The sequence below is a fragment of the Lathamus discolor genome, chromosome 6 (genome assembly GCF_037157495.1).
Source record: "Lathamus discolor isolate bLatDis1 chromosome 6, bLatDis1.hap1, whole genome shotgun sequence".
Lineage (NCBI taxonomy): Eukaryota > Metazoa > Chordata > Aves > Psittaciformes > Psittacidae > Lathamus > Lathamus discolor.
The window spans coordinates 175,730-195,627 of record NC_088889.1 but is presented as its reverse complement, the minus strand read 5'-3'; the positions used below and the strand labels follow the sequence as shown (position 1 = coordinate 195,627).

The 19,898-nt window shown below is 52.2% G+C and overlaps 2 long non-coding RNA genes across 2 annotated transcripts; one reads left to right on the top strand and one right to left on the bottom strand.

Moving 5' to 3' along the window:
• Positions 1-12,195: 12,195 nt before the first annotated feature.
• On the bottom strand, positions 12,196-13,119 carry LOC136016962 (uncharacterized). Its single transcript, XR_010613779.1, has 3 exons — positions 12,397-13,119; positions 12,299-12,315; positions 12,196-12,212 (listed from the first exon to the last, which is right to left on the bottom strand). It is a non-coding gene; the product is annotated as an uncharacterized LOC136016962 (long non-coding RNA).
• Positions 13,120-17,349: 4,230 nt separating this feature from the next.
• LOC136016963 (uncharacterized) lies at positions 17,350-18,273 on the top strand. The gene is made up of 3 exons (XR_010613780.1): positions 17,350-18,072; positions 18,154-18,170; positions 18,257-18,273. It is a non-coding gene; the product is annotated as an uncharacterized LOC136016963 (long non-coding RNA).
• Positions 18,274-19,898: the final 1,625 nt, after the last annotated feature.

Here is a 19,898-nt window from a genome sequence, read left to right as displayed (position 1 = left end):
TTAGCACAGCCCAGCCCAGCCAAGACATGATCAGCCTCTTCAAGCCAGTTTACCTCAGCTCAGCCCAGCCCAGCAAAATTTACTCCAATTCGGCCCAGTCCAGTCACTTTCAGACAAGCTCAGATCTGTCTAACCCAGTGAAGGCCCCTTCGGCCCAGTTCAGCCACTCCAGCACAGTTCAGCCCAGTTTGGCCCACTTCAGGAGAGTTTAGACCACTTTGGCCCACTTCAGACCAGCCCAGCCCAGTTTAGCCCACTTCAACACAGTTTAGCCTTGTCCAGCCCAGCAGAGCCCAGCCCACCCTCGCTTGCTACAGGCAGAACGGCTCGTTTGCTACACAGCATGGCTTGGCACTACTTTGCCCCAATTCAGACCAGTCCAGCCCACTTTAGCTCAGTCCACTGCAATTAAGCCCACCCAAGGACAGTTTAGCCCAGTCCAGCACATTTTGGCCCACTTCAGACCTCTCCAGACCACTTTAGCCCAGCACAGCCCAGTTTAGCCCAGTGCACACCAGTCCAGCCCAGCTTATCTCACTTCAGACACTTTACCCCACTTCAGTCCAGGCCCCATTAGCCCTGTCCAGCCCTTTCCAGCTCCCCCCAGCCCCTTCAGCCCACTTCAGCCCAGCGCAGCCAGCTTTAGCAAAGTCCGTTCCACTTCAGCCCAGCCCAGCCCACTTTAGCCCACTTCAGACCAGTTTTGCCCTGGCCAGACCAACTTAGCTCAGCCCAGCCCAGTTCAGACCTGTCCCAACCAATTTAGCACAGTTCAGCAGGGTTTAGCCCAATTCAGACCATCCAGCACGCCTTAGGCCTCTTGAGCCCACTTCAGCCCACTTCAGACCAGCCCAGCACACTTTAGACCAGTTCAGCCTAGTTTATCCCAAATCACATCTATCCAGAACACTTTGTCACAGTTAAGCCCAATTCAGACCAGTCCAGCCCACTTTAGCCCAACGCAGCCCAGCCCACTACCGTTTAGCCCACTTTAGCCCTTCCCAGCCCAACGTAGCGTACTTTAGGCCAGCTCAGTCCAGCCCAGTTTAGCCCAGTCCATCTTATCCCTGCCCAGTTTAACCCAGTTCACCCCACTTTACAGCCCAGCCCACTGCAGCTCAGCGCAGACAAGCTGAGCCCAATTAGGCCCACTTTAGCACAGTTCAGCCCGGTTTAGCACAGCCCAGCCCAGCCAAGACATGATCAGCCTCTTCAAGCCAGTTTACCTCAGCTCAGCCCAGCCCAGCAAAATTTACTCCAATTCGGCCCAGTCCAGTCACTTTCAGACAAGCTCAGATCTGTCTAACCCAGTGAAGGCCCCTTCGGCCCAGTTCAGCCACTCCAGCACAGTTCAGCCCAGTTTGGCCCACTTCAGGAGAGTTTAGACCACTTTGGCCCACTTCAGACCAGCCCAGCCCAGTTTAGCCCACTTCAACACAGTTTAGCCTTGTCCAGCCCAGCAGAGCCCAGCCCACCCTCGCTTGCTACAGGCAGAACGGCTCGTTTGCTACACAGCATGGCTTGGCACTACTTTGCCCCAATTCAGACCAGTCCAGCCCACTTTAGCTCAGTCCACTGCAATTAAGCCCACCCAAGGACAGTTTAGCCCAGTCCAGCACATTTTGGCCCACTTCAGACCTCTCCAGACCACTTTAGCCCAGCACAGCCCAGTTTAGCCCAGTGCACACCAGTCCAGCCCAGCTTATCTCACTTCAGACACTTTACCCCACTTCAGTCCAGGCCCCATTAGCCCTGTCCAGCCCTTTCCAGCTCCCCCCAGCCCCTTCAGCCCACTTCAGCCCAGCGCAGCCAGCTTTAGCAAAGTCCGTTCCACTTCAGCCCAGCCCAGCCCACTTTAGCCCACTTCAGACCAGTTTTGCCCTGGCCAGACCAACTTAGCTCAGCCCAGCCCAGTTCAGACCTGTCCCAACCAATTTAGCACAGTTCAGCAGGGTTTAGCCCAATTCAGACCATCCAGCACGCCTTAGGCCTCTTGAGCCCACTTCAGCCCACTTCAGACCAGCCCAGCACACTTTAGACCAGTTCAGCCTAGTTTATCCCAAATCACATCTATCCAGAACACTTTGTCACAGTTAAGCCCAATTCAGACCAGTCCAGCCCACTTTAGCCCAACGCAGCCCAGCCCACTACCGTTTAGCCCACTTTAGCCCTTCCCAGCCCAACGTAGCGTACTTTAGGCCAGCTCAGTCCAGCCCAGTTTAGCCCAGTCCATCTTATCCCTGCCCAGTTTAACCCAGTTCACCCCACTTTACAGCCCAGCCCACTGCAGCTCAGCGCAGACAAGCTGAGCCCAATTAGGCCCACTTTAGCACAGTTCAGCCCGGTTTAGCACAGCCCAGCCCAGCCAAGACATGATCAGCCTCTTCAAGCCAGTTTACCTCAGCTCAGCCCAGCCCAGCAAAATTTACTCCAATTCGGCCCAGTCCAGTCACTTTCAGACAAGCTCAGATCTGTCTAACCCAGTGAAGGCCCCTTCGGCCCAGTTCAGCCACTCCAGCACAGTTCAGCCCAGTTTGGCCCACTTCAGGAGAGTTTAGACCACTTTGGCCCACTTCAGACCAGCCCAGCCCAGTTTAGCCCACTTCAACACAGTTTAGCCTTGTCCAGCCCAGCAGAGCCCAGCCCACCCTCGCTTGCTACAGGCAGAACGGCTCGTTTGCTACACAGCATGGCTTGGCACTACTTTGCCCCAATTCAGACCAGTCCAGCCCACTTTAGCTCAGTCCACTGCAATTAAGCCCACCCAAGGACAGTTTAGCCCAGTCCAGCACATTTTGGCCCACTTCAGACCTCTCCAGACCACTTTAGCCCAGCACAGCCCAGTTTAGCCCAGTGCACACCAGTCCAGCCCAGCTTATCTCACTTCAGACACTTTACCCCACTTCAGTCCAGGCCCCATTAGCCCTGTCCAGCCCTTTCCAGCTCCCCCCAGCCCCTTCAGCCCACTTCAGCCCAGCGCAGCCAGCTTTAGCAAAGTCCGTTCCACTTCAGCCCAGCCCAGCTCACTTTAGCCCACTTCAGACCAGTTTTGCCCTGGCCAGACCAACTTAGCTCAGCCCAGCCCAGTTCAGACCTGTCCCAACCAATTTAGCACAGTTCAGCAGGGTTTAGCCCAATTCAGACCATCCAGCACGCCTTAGGCCTCTTGAGCCCACTTCAGCCACACTTCAGACCAGCCCAGCACACTTTAGACCAGTTCAGCCTAGTTTATCCCAATTCACATCTATCCAGAACACTTTGTCACAGTTAAGCCCAATTCAGACCAGTCCAGCCCACTTTAGCCCAACGCAGCCCAGCCCACTACAGTTTAGCCCACTTTAGCCCTTCCCAGCCCAACGTAGCGTACTTTAGGCCAGCTCAGTCCAGCCCAGTTTAGCCCAGTCCATCTTATCCCTGCCCAGTTTAACCCAGTTCACCCCACTTTACAGCCCAGCCCACTGCAGCTCAGCGCAGACAAGCTGAGCCCAATTAGGCCCACTTTAGCACAGTTCAGCCCGGTTTAGCACAGCCCAGCCCAGCCAAGACATGATCAGCCTCTTCAAGCCAGTTTACCTCAGCTCAGCCCAGCCCAGCAAAATTTACTCCAATTCGGCCCAGTCCAGTCACTTTCAGACAAGCTCAGATCTGTCTAACCCAGTGAAGGCCCCTTCGGCCCAGTTCAGCCACTCCAGCACAGTTCAGCCCAGTTTGGCCCACTTCAGGAGAGTTTAGACCACTTTGGCCCACTTCAGACCAGCCCAGCCCAGTTTAGCCCACTTCAACACAGTTTAGCCTTGTCCAGCCCAGCAGAGCCCAGCCCACCCTCGCTTGCTACAGGCAGAACGGCTCGTTTGCTACACAGCATGGCTTGGCACTACTTTGCCCCAATTCAGACCAGTCCAGCCCACTTTAGCTCAGTCCACTGCAATTAAGCCCACCCAAGGACAGTTTAGCCCAGTCCAGCACATTTTGGCCCACTTCAGACCTCTCCAGACCACTTTAGCCCAGCACAGCCCAGTTTAGCCCAGTGCACACCAGTCCAGCCCAGCTTATCTCACTTCAGACACTTTACCCCACTTCAGTCCAGGCCCCATTAGCCCTGTCCAGCCCTTTCCAGCTCCCCCCAGCCCCTTCAGCCCACTTCAGCCCAGCGCAGCCAGCTTTAGCAAAGTCCGTTCCACTTCAGCCCAGCCCAGCCCACTTTAGCCCACTTCAGACCAGTTTTGCCCTGGCCAGACCAACTTAGCTCAGCCCAGCCCAGTTCAGACCTGTCCCAACCAATTTAGCACAGTTCAGCAGGGTTTAGCCCAATTCAGACCATCCAGCACGCCTTAGGCCTCTTGAGCCCACTTCAGCCACACTTCAGACCAGCCCAGCACACTTTAGACCAGTTCAGCCTAGTTTATCCCAATTCACATCTATCCAGAACACTTTGTCACAGTTAAGCCCAATTCAGACCAGTCCAGCCCACTTTAGCCCAACGCAGCCCAGCCCACTACCGTTTAGCCCACTTTAGCCCTTCCCAGCCCAACGTAGCGTACTTTAGGCCAGCTCAGTCCAGCCCAGTTTAGCCCAGTCCATCTTATCCCTGCCCAGTTTAACCCAGTTCACCCCACTTTACAGCCCAGCCCACTGCAGCTCAGCGCAGACAAGCTGAGCCCAATTAGGCCCACTTTAGCACAGTTCAGCCCGGTTTAGCACAGCCCAGCCCAGCCAAGACATGATCAGCCTCTTCAAGCCAGTTTACCTCAGCTCAGCCCAGCCCAGCAAAATTTACTCCAATTCGGCCCAGTCCAGTCACTTTCAGACAAGCTCAGATCTGTCTAACCCAGTGAAGGCCCCTTCGGCCCAGTTCAGCCACTCTAGCACAGTTCAGCCCAGTTTGGCCCACTTCAGGAGAGTTTAGACCACTTTGGCCCACTTCAGACCAGCCCAGCCCAGTTTAGCCCACTTCAACACAGTTTAGCCTTGTCCAGCCCAGCAGAGCCCAGCCCACCCTCGCTTGCTACAGGCAGAACGGCTCGTTTGCTACACAGCATGGCTTGGCACTACTTTGCCCCAATTCAGACCAGTCCAGCCCACTTTAGCTCAGTCCACTGCAATTAAGCCCACCCAAGGACAGTTTAGCCCAGTCCAGCACATTTTGGCCCACTTCAGACCTCTCCAGACCACTTTAGCCCAGCACAGCCCAGTTTAGCCCAGTGCACACCAGTCCAGCCCAGCTTATCTCACTTCAGACACTTTACCCCACTTCAGTCCAGGCCCCATTAGCCCTGTCCAGCCCTTTCCAGCTCCCCCCAGCCCCTTCAGCCCACTTCAGCCCAGCGCAGCCAGCTTTAGCAAAGTCCGTTCCACTTCAGCCCAGCCCAGCCCACTTTAGCCCACTTCAGACCAGTTTTGCCCTGGCCAGACCAACTTAGCTCAGCCCAGCCCAGTTCAGACCTGTCCCAACCAATTTAGCACAGTTCAGCAGGGTTTAGCCCAATTCAGACCATCCAGCACGCCTTAGGCCTCTTGAGCCCACTTCAGCCCACTTCAGACCAGCCCAGCACACTTTAGACCAGTTCAGCCTAGTTTATCCCAAATCACATCTATCCAGAACACTTTGTCACAGTTAAGCCCAATTCAGACCAGTCCAGCCCACTTTAGCCCAACGCAGCCCAGCCCACTACCGTTTAGCCCACTTTAGCCCTTCCCAGCCCAACGTAGCGTACTTTAGGCCAGCTCAGTCCAGCCCAGTTTAGCCCAGTCCATCTTATCCCTGCCCAGTTTAACCCAGTTCACCCCACTTTACAGCCCAGCCCACTGCAGCTCAGCGCAGACAAGCTGAGCCCAATTAGGCCCACTTTAGCACAGTTCAGCCCGGTTTAGCACAGCCCAGCCCAGCCAAGACATGATCAGCCTCTTCAAGCCAGTTTACCTCAGCTCAGCCCAGCCCAGCAAAATTTACTCCAATTCGGCCCAGTCCAGTCACTTTCAGACAAGCTCAGATCTGTCTAACCCAGTGAAGGCCCCTTCGGCCCAGTTCAGCCACTCCAGCACAGTTCAGCCCAGTTTGGCCCACTTCAGGAGAGTTTAGACCACTTTGGCCCACTTCAGACCAGCCCAGCCCAGTTTAGCCCACTTCAACACAGTTTAGCCTTGTCCAGCCCAGCAGAGCCCAGCCCACCCTCGCTTGCTACAGGCAGAACGGCTCGTTTGCTACACAGCATGGCTTGGCACTACTTTGCCCCAATTCAGACCAGTCCAGCCCACTTTAGCTCAGTCCACTGCAATTAAGCCCACCCAAGGACAGTTTAGCCCAGTCCAGCACATTTTGGCCCACTTCAGACCTCTCCAGACCACTTTAGCCCAGCACAGCCCAGTTTAGCCCAGTGCACACCAGTCCAGCCCAGCTTATCTCACTTCAGACACTTTACCCCACTTCAGTCCAGGCCCCATTAGCCCTGTCCAGCCCTTTCCAGCTCCCCCCAGCCCCTTCAGCCCACTTCAGCCCAGCGCAGCCAGCTTTAGCAAAGTCCGTTCCACTTCAGCCCAGCCCAGCCCACTTTAGCCCACTTCAGACCAGTTTTGCCCTGGCCAGACCAACTTAGCTCAGCCCAGCCCAGTTCAGACCTGTCCCAACCAATTTAGCACAGTTCAGCAGGGTTTAGCCCAATTCAGACCATCCAGCACGCCTTAGGCCTCTTGAGCCCACTTCAGCCACACTTCAGACCAGCCCAGCACACTTTAGACCAGTTCAGCCTAGTTTATCCCAATTCACATCTATCCAGAACACTTTGTCACAGTTAAGCCCAATTCAGACCAGTCCAGCCCACTTTAGCCCAACGCAGCCCAGCCCACTACCGTTTAGCCCACTTTAGCCCTTCCCAGCCCAACGTAGCGTACTTTAGGCCAGCTCAGTCCAGCCCAGTTTAGCCCAGTCCATCTTATCCCTGCCCAGTTTAACCCAGTTCACCCCACTTTACAGCCCAGCCCACTGCAGCTCAGCGCAGACAAGCTGAGCCCAATTAGGCCCACTTTAGCACAGTTCAGCCCGGTTTAGCACAGCCCAGCCCAGCCAAGACATGATCAGCCTCTTCAAGCCAGTTTACCTCAGCTCAGCCCAGCCCAGCAAAATTTACTCCAATTCGGCCCAGTCCAGTCACTTTCAGACAAGCTCAGATCTGTCTAACCCAGTGAAGGCCCCTTCGGCCCAGTTCAGCCACTCCAGCACAGTTCAGCCCAGTTTGGCCCACTTCAGGAGAGTTTAGACCACTTTGGCCCACTTCAGACCAGCCCAGCCCAGTTTAGCCCACTTCAACACAGTTTAGCCTTGTCCAGCCCAGCAGAGCCCAGCCCACCCTCGCTTGCTACAGGCAGAACGGCTCGTTTGCTACACAGCATGGCTTGGCACTACTTTGGCCCAATTCCGACCAGTCCAGCCCACTTTAGCTCAGTCCACTGCAATTAAGCCCACCCAAGGACAGTTTAGCCCAGTCCAGCACATTTTGGCCCACTTCAGACCTCTCCAGACCACTTTAGCCCAGCACAGCCCAGTTTAGCCCAGTGCACACCAGTCCAGCCCAGCTTATCTCACTTCAGACACTTTACCCCACTTCAGTCCAGGCCCCATTAGCCCTGTCCAGCCCTTTCCAGCTCCCCCCAGCCCCTTCAGCCCACTTCAGCCCAGCGCAGCCAGCTTTAGCAAAGTCCGTTCCACTTCAGCCCAGCCCAGCCCACTTTAGCCCACTTCAGACCAGTTTTGCCCTGGCCAGACCAACTTAGCTCAGCCCAGCCCAGTTCAGACCTGTCCCAACCAATTTAGCACAGTTCAGCAGGGTTTAGCCCAATTCAGACCATCCAGCACGCCTTAGGCCTCTTGAGCCCACTTCAGCCCACTTCAGACCAGCCCAGCACACTTTAGACCAGTTCAGCCTAGTTTACCCCAATTCACATCTATGCAGAACACTTTGTCACATTTAAGCCCAATTCAGACCAGTCCAGCCCACTTTAGCCCAACGCAGCCCAGCCCACTACAGTTTAGCCCACTTTAGCCCTTCCCAGACCAACGTAGCATACTTTAGGGCAGCTCAGTCCAGCCCAGTTTAGCCCAGTCCATCTTATCCCTGCCCAATTTAACCCTGTTCAGCCCACTTTACAGCCCAGCCTACTGCAGCTCAGCGCAGACAAGCTGAGCCCAATTAGGCCCACTTTAGCACAGTTCAGCCCGGTTTAGCACAGCCCAGCCCAGCCAAGACATGATCAGCCTCTTCAAGCCAGTTTACCTCAGCTCAGCCCAGCCCAGCAAAATTTACTCCAATTCGGCCCAGTCCAGTCACTTTCAGACAAGCTCAGATCTGTCTAACCCAGTGAAGGCCCCTTCAGCCCACTTCAGCCACTCCAGCACTGTTCAGCCCAGTTTGGCCCACTTCAGGAGAGTTTAGACCACTTTGGCCCACTTCAGACCAGCCCAGCCCAGTTTAGCCCACTTCAACACAGTTTAGCCTTGTCCAGCCCAGCAGAGCCCAGCCCACCCTCGTTTGCTACAGGCAGAACGACTCATTTGCTACACAGCATGGCTTGGCACTACTTTGGCCCAATTCAGACCTAGAGGGCAACACCTGCAATACCGAACACAAATACTGAACCCCTTTACCACGTTCTTCTCAATTCTAAGCTCACACACACACACACACACACACAAACCCCTGAACTCCTCACAGCCCTCCTCCGTTGGCACCTTCACCTCTCCCGAGTTACCTGCGGCACCTGAAACACAAAGGGAAACAGACAAACGCTGAGAGAGGGTTCCAAGATGCACCCTGCCCTCAGCAAGTCCCATCTCCCTCTCCCGTCATTCTGCTGCTCGTCCGCTGGTCTTTGCACGTCTTCCGTTCTCTTCTTTGAGCCCGTGCACCCCCTGCAGAACACAACATTAAGAGCTGGTTTTAATTTCACAAATTATATACTATCACACCCACTCCCAAGCAGACTCTCTGCCCCCGACTCATTCATTACAAGCTTATTCCCAGAGCTCTTCTGTCCATTCACACAGATCATCAAGAGTAGACAGCTACACTGTGATTATAAAAACCCACCACCTACGCTCCAGAGCTCAAGAACTCCAGGTCAGAGAAAACCAGAGACAAACAGAACTGCCAACTACTTTATTAACATGGGAAACTACAGAGATACTCAAGGATACTTCTCATGGCTGCCTATCTTCCCAACCCCAAGGACCCTGCCAAGACCACCAGCAAACCAGCTCCGAGAATCATCACGGCCGTGCGAGGTGGCAGGCTCAACCTTAGCGGGCGTCCCCGCGCAGGCAACGGTCGCCTGGGTGGGATGAGCTTCTGCCTCCCTCACACGGCATGAGGCTCGGGCTTCCATACTCACAAACGGGCACGCTCATTGCGACGCAGGGGGCCAGCCCACATCGCAAGAAGTGGCCAACAATATCTGGGAAGGTCTGCAAGGCTCAGGACTTTTCCAGGCAGTTCTAAAGCACAACTTCCTGGGTAGGAAACAAAGCTGGACTCGTCTTGAAACAGCCAAAGCACCACTCTCTGCGAGGAGCCAAAGGCGACAAACAGCACTTGCCCACCCTTGTGTGTTTCACCACGGACCATTACCTACTGTCCCGGACGCAACACCCCAGACTTAAGCCCCACAAATGGCACCTTTTCATCCTGGCATTTAAATCTGAGGCACCACCTGCGCTATAGCTGACCATTTACCTCCCAGCCACCTCCGACTGTGTCCTCAGACATTCTGGCTCAAATACTACATTGGAATGCTACATCTCAAACCCCTTCCTGCCATTCTGACGTTGTCCCCCACGCCCTCGCCTCCTACAGGAGGCCCTCTACTTAGCGTGCGTAGTGCCCTGCGTCTCGAGGCGGCCTCACTGCTCAGAACTCCCACAGCAGACGCCAGCCATCTTGCTGCCGTTACCAAGTTCCTCTTCATCATCTGCCAGAAACAAACAAAGAAAGGGGAACACGTTGTGCTGGCCATCATCTCCAGCATCCCAGCCATCCAGCCCGGCCTCTTCCTTACCAACCGTCTGCCTCCTCCCAAGCTCCTCAACACTGTGCTCACCTGTGCCAAAGCCATTCCAGACTCTGACGCCGGGCCTCTCCTCCCCTGCGTGCCCTAGGAGTGCAACAGAAGCCAGTGACCATGGTTCTTGCCAAAGTGACCCACTCCACAATCCTTCCGCTTACCTCCCTGACTCACCTCAAGCACTCATCCGACTCCCAACCTAGAGGGCAACACCTGCAATACCAAACACAAATACTGAACCCCTTTACCACGTTCTTCTCAACTCTAAGCTCACACACACACACACACACACACACAAACCCCTGAACTCCTCACAGCCCTCCTCCGTTGGCACCTTCACCTCTCCCGAGTTACCTGCGGCACCTGAAACACAAAGGGAAACAGACAAACGCTGAGAGAGGGTTCCAAGATGCACCCTGCCCTCAGCAAGTCCCATCTCCCTCTCCCGTCACTCTGCTGCTCGTCCGCTGGCCTTTGCACGTCTTCCGTTCTCTTCTTTGAGCCCGTGCACCCCCTGCAGAACACAACATTAAGAGCTGGTTTTAATTTCACAAAAACTACAAGGCACTCCATCAGGTGCTGCTTCACTCTGCTAAGCATAGCTCACCTAGTCCAAGTCAGCTCTGGGGCACAGACCTCGCTGCGCTCCTCGCTCCGCACCTCCAAATTCAAAACGCACAGCAAGCCAGAAGACAGCCAGGAGAGTAAGCTGGAACTTCCTTCTGACACCACAATTTTACCCACCTGGTACCATCGCTCCACTCAACCCTCCTCCATCAGCCTCTCACACGCGGCTATCCATCTCGCCATCTGCAAGAACAACCTGGCATTAGTCACCGCAACGCCAAGCAAACCTTAGTCTGCCTCTAAGTCTCAGGCCAGACTCACACCGGCGCTCAGGTTGACATGCATACACAGACTGACATTCACACACTCTCAACACAGACCCTCACACCCTCCGGCTCACACACTAACTCCACATAATACTACCACTCCCACTCCCAAGCAGACTCTCTCGCCCTCACTCATTCATTACAAGCTTATTCCCAGAGCTCTTCTGTCCATTCACACAGATCATCAAGAGTAGACAGCTACACTGTGATTATAAAAACCCACCACCTACGCTCCAGAGCTCAAGAACTCCAGGTCAGAGAAAACCAGAGACAAACAGAACTGCCAACTACTTTATTAACATGGGAAACTACAGAGATACTCAAGGATACTTCTCATGGCTGCCTATCTTCCCAACCCCAAGGACCCTGCCAAGACCACCAGCAAACCAGCTCCGAGAATCATCACGGCCGTGCGAGGTGGCAGGCTCAACCTTAGCGGGCGTCCCCGCGCAGGCAACGGTCGCCTGGGTGGGATGAGCTTCTGCCTCCCTCACACGGCATGAGGCTCGGGCTTCCATACTCACAAACGGGCACGCTCATTGCGACGCAGGGGGCCAGCCCACATCGCAAGAAGTGGCCAACAATATCTGGGAAGGTCTGCAAGGCTCAGGACTTTTCCAGGCAGTTCTAAAGCACAACTTCCTGGGTAGGAAACAAAGCTGGACTCGTCTTGAAACAGCCAAAGCACCACTCTCTGCGAGGAGCCAAAGGCGACAAACAGCACTTGCCCACCCTTGTGTGTTTCACCACGGACCATTACCTACTGTCCCGGACGCAACACCCCAGACTTAAGCCCCACAAATGGCACCTTTTCATCCTGGCATTTAAATCTGAGGCACCACCTGCGCTATAGCTGACCATTTACCTCCCAGCCACCTCCAACTGTGTCCTCAGACATTCTGGCTCAAATACTACATTGGAATGCTACATCTCAAACCCCTTCCTGCCATTCTGACGTTGTCCCCCACGCCCTCGCCTCCTACAGGAGGCCCTCTACTTAGCGTGCGTAGTGCCCTGCGTCTCGAGGCGGCCTCACTGCTCAGAACTCCCACAGCAGACGCCAGCCATCTTGCTGCCGTTACCAAGTTCCTCTTCATCATCTGCCAGAAACAAACAAAGAAAGGGGAACACGTTGTGCTGGCCATCATCTCCAGCATCCCAGCTATCTATGCCAGCCTTTTCTGTAACTCTACTTCGCCTTTACATTATGCTCACCTACTCCCAATCTATTGCAGAATACAATGCTGGGCTTCTCCTGCACTCTAGGACCTAGGAGTACAATAGAAAGAAATGACCATGGTGCTTGTAAAAAGTGACCAACCCCCACAACCCTTATTGTTACCTCTCCGACTCACCTCAAATACTCATCTGACTGCAGAAGTAGAACGCAAGACCTGCAATAACCAACACTACTACTGAACCCTTTGCCATGTTATTCTCAGCTCTTACTCACCACTCACGCAGACAACCTTCTGACAGCCCTCCTCAGCTGGCAGCTTCACCTCTCTTGATTTAAGTGTGGCACCTAAAAAAGAAATGGAAACAGGCACTCATGGAGAGAAAAACAGAAGCTTTGGCCGACCCTGAAATAAGTTGCTACTGGGGTGTTCCAAGCATGGCTCACCTTGACTGAGTCATCTGAATGTTATTTTTCAGCTCGAGTGTGAGGATGAGTTTGAGCCAGGGAGTCTTAGCCAGGTAGTCAGAACCAGGAATTCTGTGTTAGAATCAACTTGAGATTTGTGTGGATGCATGAGCCAGTCAGTGTCAGACTAAGCCTAAGTGAGTGTGAGGAGAAGTCAGCGCCAGAGAACGTCTGTGCAGCTTTAACATGAACATGAGTCTGAGCCAGTCTGTGTGAGAAGGAGCCTGCACTGTCTGCCAGTCTTGAATATGAGTCTAAGCCAATGAAAGCCAGAAAATTAAAGCTGGGGAGCAGGCAATGAACCAGAACCAGACGAAACAAGACCCAGCTGTGGATCGTCAGGGTGCTTTTATCCCAGCTGGGAGTTTGCCCCACCCCTGACCCAGGGCACTGGGGGAAGGGCTGTGGGTGACACCCTCCCTCCCTAACACAGTCAAGCTGTAGCTGCCCTACCCATGTAAGCTCATGCTACAGAGTAACCCCCTGCCTTTCCCTCAGCCCCATGCTACATTTCAAACCCCGGACCTTGTCCCCCACCCTCCAGCCCCAAGCAGCAGTCCCTCTACTTAGCTTCCATAGTGCCATGGGTTTCAAGCTGGCCTTGATGCTCAGAACACCCACATCAGAGTCCTGTGATCTTGCCACAGCTGCCAAGTTTCTCTTTATCACCTGCAGCAAACAAACGAGCAAACAGGAACACACTGTGCTGGCCACCATCATCACCACCACCCCACCCACCAGTGCTGGCCTGCTCTGTAACAGCCCTCTTTCTCCTTCAAAGCTCATCATGTGCTTGCCTGTTCCAAACCCACAGTGGAGTCCGACAGTGAGCCTCTCCTCACCTCCAGGTCCTAGGAGTACAATAGAGACAAATGATCACCCTGCTTGCAAAAAGGGACCGACCCCACTATCCTTCTCCTTACCTGTCTGACTCACTTCAAGCACTCATCCGACTCCAAAGGTAGAGGGCAGCCCTGCAACACCGAGCACAAATACTGAACCCCTTTGCCATGCTCTCCTCAACAATTAAGCACCCCCAACACACACAACCCCCGATCTTCTCACAGCCCTCCTGAGTTTGCAGCTTCACCTCCCTCGAGTTATCTGCAGCACCTAGAAAAGTAAAGGGAACATGCACACACTGACAGAGATACAGAAGCTGCACCCTTCCCTCAGGAAGTCCCATCTCTCTCTCCTGTCACTTTACTACTCATCCACTAGCCCTCAGAGCTTTTCCATCCCTTTATTCTAACGTGTACACCCCCTGGAATACACCACCAACAAAAAGTAATTGCAGCTTTATGAAAATGACAAGACCCTAAAATAAATTGCTGCTTGGGTGGTCTAAGCTTTGCTCACCTTGGCTAAATCACCTGAATGTCTTTGTTTAGTTAGAATGTGAGAACTAGTCTGAACCAGGAAGCCTATGTTAGTCTCGATGTGAGACTCGTGTGGTTGGGCGAGCCAGTCAATGCCAAATTGAGCCTAAATCTGAACTAGAGTGTCTGTGCTGTTTAAGTATATGAGCCTGAGCCAGTCTGTGTGGAAGAAAACCTCTTTGAGACTAAGCCCTAGAATGTGAGACAGAAAACCCCCACCCAGTCTGAAACCAAGTATAGTTTTGAGCCTAACTTCATAAAAGTGAAGCTATGGAATCTGAGAATTTTGAAGAGAAATCTAAGCCCCAAAAAGAAACCCAAGAAGTTAAAATCAGAGAGCAGCCAAGAAACCAAACCCAAAACAACAAAAACCAGGTGCACCTTGTCAGGCTGTTTTTATCCCAGCAGCTGGTTTGCCCCACCCCTGAGCCTGGGCACTGGGGAGGGGGGGGGTTGTGGGTAGGGCCTGGGGTATATAAGGCACAGCTTCAGAGTAAGGGTCTTCTTTAGGATTTGATGCTGTTTAAGGTAAGGTCTTTGGGGTGTTTTGTGGTTTTAATGATGTGTGTATTGCTTTGTTTTTTGAGTTTTTTGAAATGATTTTTTCTGAGCTAATTTTTTTAAGCTATCTTTGGTTTTGCATCTTCTTGTATAAATGAATTTCTTTGTGCTGTGGTTTTACTTGAGGTGTTGTTCTTAGTGGTGGTGTTCAGGTAAGTGTTTTTTTTTAATTGTTCTCAGACACAGAACTTAAAGAAAAATTTGTTTACAGTTTATGTTCTTATTATTTGTCTTTTATTTCTCATAAAATATTTATAACACTGGTTACTGAGCAAACATTCCATTTATATGTTTAAGAGTTTCTTCAAGAGTGCCTTTGGGTTTGTGCTCTTTCAAAAACTAAGTTGGACACTTGGGTCTAAAGAATACCAAAACATAATGTTCTTTTGGGATGTAGTGACTGTTAAATAACTGATGACTTTTGGCAGGGAAAGATAAAAGAATGCTTTTCAGCTTGTATATTTCTCATTTTAAAACTCTAAATTACAGAGTGCTTGTTCATTACAGTCTGCATATAATAAATATTTCAGGGAATTTCCTTGTCTTAGTCTGCAGAATGTTGTGTGGCAGTTCTTTTATTTTTTCCTTTAACTCCTGTTACTGCAAATGATAAAAATAAATTGGGTGGGTGCAGTAAACACCCATGTGTCCAGTGTGGGAGATCTGAGCAACAATTTTAGTTTGAGACTTATGACACTATAAAAACTAAGCAGAAAGATTAGTTTTCCACAGAACAGATGGGGGAAACAGCATCAGGATAGCAGAAAGAGATTTGAAATACACCATGGGGATGAGAAAAAATAAGTGGGACTTTTTTTAGCACCATCTTATAGTGGGCAGGGTAGTACAGCTTGACTGTTTTAATGAGTGCATTAGCTTGTGAGCTGTTTTGGTGCTTCCAACTCACTGCTAGAACTGAAAGTGTTAAGCTTGTTCTTGGAACTTAGTCCTTCATATACAGAGTGCTTGTGTTGGCTGGTTAAAAGCTGGTCAGGCATTCGTGTTCATTACTTACAAACATAAAGCAGAGGACAGCTTTTTTTTCAGTCACATCAGCAGGAGCCTTCTAAGGCTTTCATCCAGCTTCCAGTTCCAGCTATAAAAAGGTAAAGGGTTTCATTTTGAGTGTGATGCCCTCATGTTTAGAAAAACATGGAAAAAAGATTCAGTATTTGTGTTTGGTATTGCAGGTGTTGCCCTCTAGGTTGGGAGTCGGATGAGTGCTTGAGGTGAGTCAGGGAGGTAAGCGGAAGGATTGTGGAGTGGGTCACTTTGGCAAGAACCATGGTCACTGGCTTCTGTTGCACTCCTAGGGCACGCAGGGGAGGAGAGGCCCGGCGTCAGAGTCTGGAATGGCTTTGGCACAGGTGAGCACGGTGTTGAGGAGCTTGGGAGGAGACAGACGGTTGGTAAGGAAGAGGCCGGGCTGGATGGCTGGGATGCTGGAGATGATGGCCAGCACAACGTGTTCCCCTTTCTTTGTTTGTTTCTGGCAGATGATGAAGAGGAACTTGGTAACGGCAGCAGCATGGCTGGCGTCTGCTGTGGGAGTTCTGAGCAGTGAGGCCGCCTCAAGACGCACAGGACTACGCACGCTAAGTAGAGGGCCTCCTGTAGGAGGCGAGGGCGTGGGGGACAACATCAGAATAGCAGGAAGTTTCTTTTTGGGGCTTAAATTTCTCTTCAAAATTCTCAGATTCCATAGCTTCACTTTTATGAAGTTAGGCTCAAAACTATGCTTGGTTTCAGACTGGGTGGGGGTTTTCTGTCTCACATTCTAGGGCTTAGTCTCAAAGAGGTTTTCTTCCACACAGACTGGCTCAGGCTCATATACTTAAACAGCACAGACACTCTAGTTCAGATTTAGGCTCAATTTGGCATTGACTGGCTCGCCCAACCACACGAGTCTCACATCGAGACTAACATAGGCTTAATGGTTCAGACTAGCTCTCACATTCTAACTAAACAAAGACATTCAGGTGATTTAGCCAAGGTGAGCAAAGCTTAGACCACCCAAGCAGCAATTTATTTTAGGGTCTTGTCATTTTCATAAAGCTGCAATTACTTTTTGTTGGTGGTGTATTCCAGGGGGTGTACACGTTAGAATAAAGGGATGGAAAAGCTCTGAGGGCTAGTGGATGAGTAGTAAAGTGACAGGAGAGAGAGATGGGACTTCCTGAGGGAAGGGTGCAGCTTCTGTATCTCTGTCAGTGTGTGCATGTTCCCTTTACTTTTCTAGGTGCTGCAGATAACTCGAGGGAGGTGAAGCTGCAAACTCAGGAGGGCTGTGAGAAGATCGGGGGTTGTGTGTGATGGGGGTGCTTAACTGTTGAGGAGAGCATGGCAAAGGGGTTCAGTATTTGTGCTCGGTGTTGCAGGGCTGCCCTCTACCTTTGGAGTCGGATGAGTGCTTGAAGTGAGTCAGACAGGTAAGGAGAAGGATAGTGGGGTCGGTCCCTTTTTGCAAGCAGGGTGATCATTTGTCTCTATTGTACTCCTAGGACCTGGAGGTGAGGAGAGGCTCACTGTCGGACTCCACTGTGGGTTTGGAACAGGCAAGCACATGATGAGCTTTGAAGGAGAAAGAGGGCTGTTACAGAGCAGGCCAGCACTGGTGGGTGGGGTGGTGGTGATGATGGTGGCCAGCACAGTGTGTTCCTGTTTGCTCGTTTGTTTGCTGCAGGTGATAAAGAGAAACTTGGCAGCTGTGGCAAGATCACAGGACTCTGATGTGGGTGTTCTGAGCATCAAGGCCAGCTTGAAACCCATGGCACTATGGAAGCTAAGTAGAGGGACTGCTGCTTGGGGCTGGAGGGTGGGGGACAAGGTCCGGGGTTTGAAATGTAGCATGGGGCTGAGGGAAAGGCAGGGGGTTACTCTGTAGCATGAGCTTACATGGGTAGGGCAGCTACAGCTTGACTGTGTTAGGGAGGGAGGGTGTCACCCACAGCCCTTCCCCCAGTGCCCTGGGTCAGGGGTGGGGCAAACTCCCAGCTGGGATAAAAGCACCCTGACGATCCACAGCTGGGTCTTGTTTCGTCTGGTTCTGGTTCATTGCCTGCTCCCCAGCTTTAATTTTCTGGCTTTCATTGGCTTAGACTCATATTCAAGACTGGCAGACAGTGCAGGCTCCTTCTCACACAGACTGGCTCAGACTCATGTTCATGTTAAAGCTGCACAGACGTTCTCTGGCGCTGACTTCTCCTCACACTCACTTAGGCTTAGTCTGACACTGACTGGCTCATGCATCCACACAAATCTCAAGTTGATTCTAACACAGAATTCCTGGTTCTGACTACCTGGCTAAGACTCCCTGGCTCAAACTCATCCTCACACTCGAGCTGAAAAATAACATTCAGATGACTCAGTCAAGGTGAGCCATGCTTGGAACACCCCAGTAGCAACTTATTTCAGGGTCGGCCAAAGCTTCTGTTTTTCTCTCCATGAGTGCCTGTTTCCATTTCTTTTTTAGGTGCCACACTTAAATCAAGAGAGGTGAAGCTGCCAGCTGAGGAGGGCTGTCAGAAGGTTGTCTGCGTGAGTGGTGAGTAAGAGCTGAGAATAACATGGCAAAGGGTTCAGTAGTAGTGTTGGTTATTGCAGGTCTTGCGTTCTACTTCTGCAGTCAGATGAGTATTTGAGGTGAGTCGGAGAGGTAACAATAAGGGTTGTGGGGGTTGGTCACTTTTTACAAGCACCATGGTCATTTCTTTCTATTGTACTCCTAGGTCCTAGAGTGCAGGAGAAGCCCAGCATTGTATTCTGCAATAGATTGGGAGTAGGTGAGCATAATGTAAAGGCGAAGTAGAGTTACAGAAAAGGCTGGCATAGATAGCTGGGATGCTGGAGATGATGGCCAGCACAACGTGTTCCCCTTTCTTTGTTTGTTTCTGGCAGATGATGAAGAGGAACTTGGTAACGGCAGCAAGATGGCTGGCGTCTGCTGTGGGAGTTCTGAGCAGTGAGGCCGCCTCGAGACGCAGGGCACTACGCACGCTAAGTAGAGGGCCTCCTGTAGGAGGCGAGGGCGTGGGGGACAACGTCAGAATGGCAGGAAGGGGTTTGAGATGTAGCATTCCAATGTAGTATTTGAGCCAGAATGTCTGAGGACACAGTTGGAGGTGGCTGGGAGGTAAATGGTCAGCTATAGCGCAGGTGGTGCCTCAGATTTAAATGCCAGGATGAAAAGGTGCCATTTGTGGGGCTTAAGTCTGGGGTGTTGCGTCCGGGACAGTAGGTAATGGTCCGTGGTGAAACACACAAGGGTGGGCAAGTGCTGTTTGTCGCCTTTGGCTCCTCGCAGAGAGTGGTGCTTTGGCTGTTTCAAGACGAGTCCAGCTTTGTTTCCTACCCAGGAAGTTGTGCTTTAGAACTGCCTGGAAAAGTCCTGAGCCTTGCAGACCTTCCCAGATATTGTTGGCCACTTCTTGCGATGTGGGCTGGCCCCCTGCGTCGCAATGAGCGTGCCCGTTTGTGAGTATGGAAGCCCGAGCCTCATGCCGTGTGAGGGAGGCAGAAGCTCATCCCACCCAGGCGACCGTTGCCTGCGCGGGGACGCCCGCTAAGGTTGAGCCTGCCACCTCGCACGGCCGTGATGATTCTCGGAGCTGGTTTGCTGGTGGTCTTGGCAGGGTCCTTGGGGTTGGGAAGATAGGCAGCCATGAGAAGTATCCTTGAGTATCTCTGTAGTTTCCCATGTTAATAAAGTAGTTGGCAGTTCTGTTTGTCTCTGGTTTTCTCTGACCTGGAGTTCTTGAGCTCTGGAGCGTAGGTGGTGGGTTTTTATAATCACAGTGTAGCTGTCTACTCTTGATGATCTGTGTGAATGGACAGAAGAGCTCTGGGAATAAGCTTGTAATGAATGAGTGAGGGCGAGAGAGTCTGCTTGGGAGTGGGAGTGGTAGTATTATGTGGAGTTAGTGTGTGAGCCGGAGGGTGTGAGGGTCTGTGTTGAGAGTGTGTGAATGTCAGTCTGTGTATGCATGTCAACCTGAGCGCCGGTGTGAGTCTGGCCTGAGACTTAGAGGCAGACTAAGGTTTGCTTGGCGTTGCGGTGACTAATGCCAGGTTGTTCTTGCAGATGGCGAGATGGATAGCCGCGTGTGAGAGGCTGATGGAGGAGGGTTGAGTGGAGCGATGGTACCAGGTGGGTAAAATTGTGGTGTCAGAAGGAAGTTCCAGCTTACTCTCCTGGCTGTCTTCTGGCTTGCTGTGCGTTTTGAATTTGGAGGTGCGGAGCGAGGAGCGCAGCGAGGTCTGTGCCCCAGAGCTGACTTGGACTAGGTGAGCTATGCTTAGCAGAGTGAAGCAGCACCTGATGGAGTGCCTTGTAGTTTTTGTGAAATTAAAACCAGCTCTTAATGTTGTGTT